Raw genomic sequence first — 4,562 nt, 5'->3', positions numbered from 1 at the left:
AGAGCGTCACTTCCGGTGAGCGTCTTTCAGAAAAAAACGAAATAAAACGCTAACATGTAGGCTCTTTTTTTCTTCAAAATGAAAACTACATGAACATTTTAAACCTATATTTATTTTTATTCTCAAGCTGCTGCTAAATACTGTCTATTCAGTTTAATAAATTATTAATTTATCAATAAAATAATCAGTAAAAAGGGTTTAAGTAAAAAAAAAAAGGTTCTCAAAGGACTTTGGGACATTCTTTTCTAAATCAAATTAGGTATTTAGCATGTTTTAAAATTACTGAATCAATATTTTATGCTGTTGTGTTTATTTTATTGACTGGTTTAATTTATTTTACATAAAAATGTTTTTAAATATTTATATTTTCACTTATAAATATCCCTAAACCATGGTAAGTATTTATTATTCTTCATTAAGACAATAATCTTGAGTATGAATATCAAATACCTAAAAGGATTCATTGAACTGTGATTGTGCTTTAGAAAAATTAAAACACTTAACCTTTTAAAATTTAAGTTAATTAAATAACATTTATTTAATTTAAATATTATCTAAATTATCATCTGCAAATATTTTCAAAATTTAAAATCTTTTTATTTAACATTGCTCCAATGAAAATATCTGAAATCAGAAAATACTTTTGACTGAGACAGATTTGTTAAAAGAGTTGCAGCTTTTATTTTTGTTAAAAGCCAAATGCCCAAACTTCCGGTCTGTTTGTCGCCCTTCTTCGTGAACTTGACGCTGCTTCTCGCTTAGCGTCAAAGGCGAAACGGCGCCCCCGTGTGGCCACTTCCGGCTCTGCTGCTGAGCTTAAGGCGGTTTAAAATGTCACAGAATGAAAATCAAAATTAAAAACTTTTCATAAAATCCAGAATAATAAATCAATATGGACAAGTGGAGGAAAAAATAAGACTTGCAGAAAGTTATGTTTTTATAAAACATTGGGTAATAATTCAGTGCCAAACCTTCATCCGAGTTTCTAATTAAATCTAAAAGGATCTTTAAAATCGCCTCATCTGTCAAACTGTTTGATCTTTGGTATAAAACAATTTTTATTATGTTCCCTCCATTTTGACAAGTGTCTGTGCCAAGGAAGTTATCCTGAGTTAACGCAAGAACTATTGGGAGGGAACGCAATAATTTCCTCAAAATGACCCTCACAGCGCTCCGTACAACACAAGTCTGGTTGTTTTGTTGAGTTTATGAAACTTTTCATGTCTTAAATATTGAAATCTTAAAGTTAAATATCTCATCAACAATAACAAAAGGACTAAAATTATTTTTATTTAAAAAAAAAGATAATAAAAGAATAAAAGAAACAACAACAAAAAAACTTCAGATATCCTGAAACTGTTGAACAAATCAATAGCTCAACTTTTGTGTAGTTTTGTATTTGTTGTTTTTACAAACGAACACACTTACAGTTAAACGTAAATAAAAAGTCATAAATAATCTAAACAGCAGAGGGCAGCATTGAGCTAAAAATCAGAGTGGGGCACAATCTGCAGAGGAAAAACTGAATGAGACAGAAAAACAAACATTTGCTTTTGTTTTTTCTTTTAAAAGAGCTGTTGCAGAAGGCAGAGGGGTGATAATGTGTGTTAGCAAAATATCTCATGAGCCGCTGAATGGATTTTAACGAGAACTTAATCATTTCTTGTATCTTCACAACATTTGGAGTCCTCGTCTGTGAAGTTCTGAATGAAGAACAGAGCTGAGGTGTGAGATGGTGTCATGGTGTGAGGACAACAGCCTTACCCTCAACAAGGACAAGACCAAGGAGGATGTGAGGAAGGAGAGGAGTCCTCCTCAGCGAACACCACCCAGCTGGTGAAGAAGGCTCAGCGGCAGCTGGATTCTCAGAGGAGGCTCAGGAAGTTTGGTGTCAGCTGAGAACCCGCTGGGAGAATGTTGACCAGCCGCGTCATCGTATGGGTCTGCAGCGCCACAGTCAGGAGAGAAGACCATCAGGTCCACTCCCCTCCCTGTAGAGTCCACAGAAGAGTTGCCTCCATTATCAAACACCCCACCCACCCCCAACATGGAGTGTTCACACATCTTCCCTCAGATCGGAGGTACAGGAGCGTAACTTCCACCTATTTGTTCCACTTTCACTCCAACCTCAGGTCCTCTAACAGAGGCCTGGGAGCTTCAGGGTTCTGTTCAGTATCTTAGATGTAGGGCTGTGTTCTTCTGGACAGAGATCTCTGAGATCTGTTGAAGACACTTATCCAGTTTGGGGGTCTGATGACCACTGGCACCACTGAGGCCTCGACTCTCCACAACTTCTCTGTTTCCTCTTTCAGCCCTTGGTGTTCCTCCGGCTTCTCATGCTCCTTCTTCCTGATGTTACAGTCACTTGGGATGTCTACATCTATCCCCGCTGCTTCCTTCTGGATCTTATCTATCACCACAATGTCCGGTTGTTCAGCCATCACCTGTTTGTCTGGATCTGGAAGTCCCACAGCATCTTAGACCTGCCATTCTCCATCACCTTTGACTGTGGGACTCCCAGTCCATACTGGGTACAGATGTTCCAGCTGTTTGGTTATGGTGTTCCATGTCCATCCTGCTGTTATGTGCTGGACTGTCTCAGGGGCATCTTTACCCAGTCTCCATCTTGGGTCCTGCCTGGTATGATAGCCCCCAGCCTCTGTTGCTCTTGAGCTGAGGACCTGCTCATATATCTATAAAGTAAGGTTTTCGTTACGTGACAACAACTGTTGAAACTTGACACTTTTCCCAGGACTGAGTTGGGTTAGGGTTCGGGTTTGGGTTTGGGTCAGTTGGTTGTGCTGTCCCCTCTCACCTGTTGCTCAGATCCTGCAGGTTAACACGCTCCCGGCTCCTGTAAACAGTTGAGCTCCTGACCTTTGACCCGCCCGCCATTTGACGCATTCAACAGGAAGAATCACCTCACAACGTGTTTGTGTTCTCCGAACTTTGGCTGCTGCGTTCATGAACTTCAAACCCACTCAGCTAAACACATCTAAAAAAAACACCATTATGCTCTATTTTAATAGGATTTTTCTGAGAACCTTAGCATAACCGTCAAACAATTAAACTCCCAAATTCTACCTGAAAGCTTTTTAAATGATCCACACCTGCAGGGTTTAGTTAAATTTAATTTGAATTTCAATTATTTTATCACTTTAAATTAATTAACATGCTGTTTTTCACAAAATAAAATGATTACTTTTACAAAAATGTCTGCTGAGCCACAGGATTTTTTTTGAATTTGTTTAATTAAAATCCACCCAGTGGTTCATGAGATATTTTGCTAACAGACGGATGGATTGACTCCAAAATCTTGTTAGTGCTTTAAACACGTGTTGGGGATCAGTCTCAGCTACTACCACACCAGGTATCTGTAGACAGTTTGTGCTTTTTAGAGTCATTTGGCTGAGGGGGTCATCTTGAGGCAGAGGTGTGCATATCTGCATGTTTTAGACCGGATTAGCTGTCCTCCTGTCCTCATGTCCTCCTGTCCTCCGCTCCGACGGGTTCTTGGCTCATCCTCGGAGTCTTCTCTGACTTTTGGCGCTCATCTTCGACACAGATTATTTCCAACCCATCATTCAAACATGATGGCTTCAGGGCAAAACAAAAAAAAACGACTTCAACGTTTTCACAAAACAAAAAAAACATGACGCAGTCTACGCTTCTGGGAGGATTGTTGAGTTTTCTGTGATGAAGACGGATAAAGAAGGGATTTGAAAAAATAACAAGAGGTAAAAAACCCTTCCTAACATCACTGACACAGAGTTATTTAAAATGTGACCTCATGTGATTCAAACTGATGCAGGAACGCGTAAACAGCCTGAGGTTTATGTGGGGTGAAGGTTAGCCACAAGACAAAGTGATGCCTCACTTATTTATACCCATTTACTATTTTTAACTTATTTCTCACCTTCATAATTACTTTGAAATAGTCTAAATTCAAATTTTACAGTAATAGTTCTGCAAACAATTAAGCTTACATAAACAATGTTTTTTTGTGATGCAAAACGTTAAAACTTTGTAGACACAGATTAAATGTTTAAATGTAATATATTGATGACCTGATTTCAACTTTAACTCATATTTTTTTAGTCTTTAGTAACTGTTCAGCTTCATTTAAAACATAATGGAGTTAAACCTTAAAGGAAAGTGTCTCAAAATACTCAGGAGCAAGTTTATGGAAACTCCTCGACAGTAAAGCATAAAATGGTCGCTTAGCACAAATATAAAAGTGATTATTTTTAATAATTCTGAGGCATTAAGAAAAAAGTAAAAACTAGTTGCTTATTATTTATCTGATGTCTTTACCTGGTTGTAAAAACTTGGTTTAATTAAGATTAAATAATTTTTTAAATGTTGGGTTTTTTAAATATTTGGTCGCATATTTATTTATTTATGTAATCTGATGAATATTTAATAATGTTTACTTTATGCATATTTACCTCCAAGCAGAAGCAGAACAAACAGTAAGACAACACACGATTGGTCAATCATTGACGATGAAAGAAGGAACGTGATTGGTTAGGATCTGTTCCCTGCGAGAGACCCGGGCGAGC

This window comes from Kryptolebias marmoratus, linkage group LG1 (assembly GCF_001649575.2).
Source record: "Kryptolebias marmoratus isolate JLee-2015 linkage group LG1, ASM164957v2, whole genome shotgun sequence".
NCBI lineage: Eukaryota > Metazoa > Chordata > Actinopteri > Cyprinodontiformes > Rivulidae > Kryptolebias > Kryptolebias marmoratus.
The sequence above is the reverse complement of the archived record's forward strand: the minus strand, read 5'-3'. Positions refer to the sequence as shown.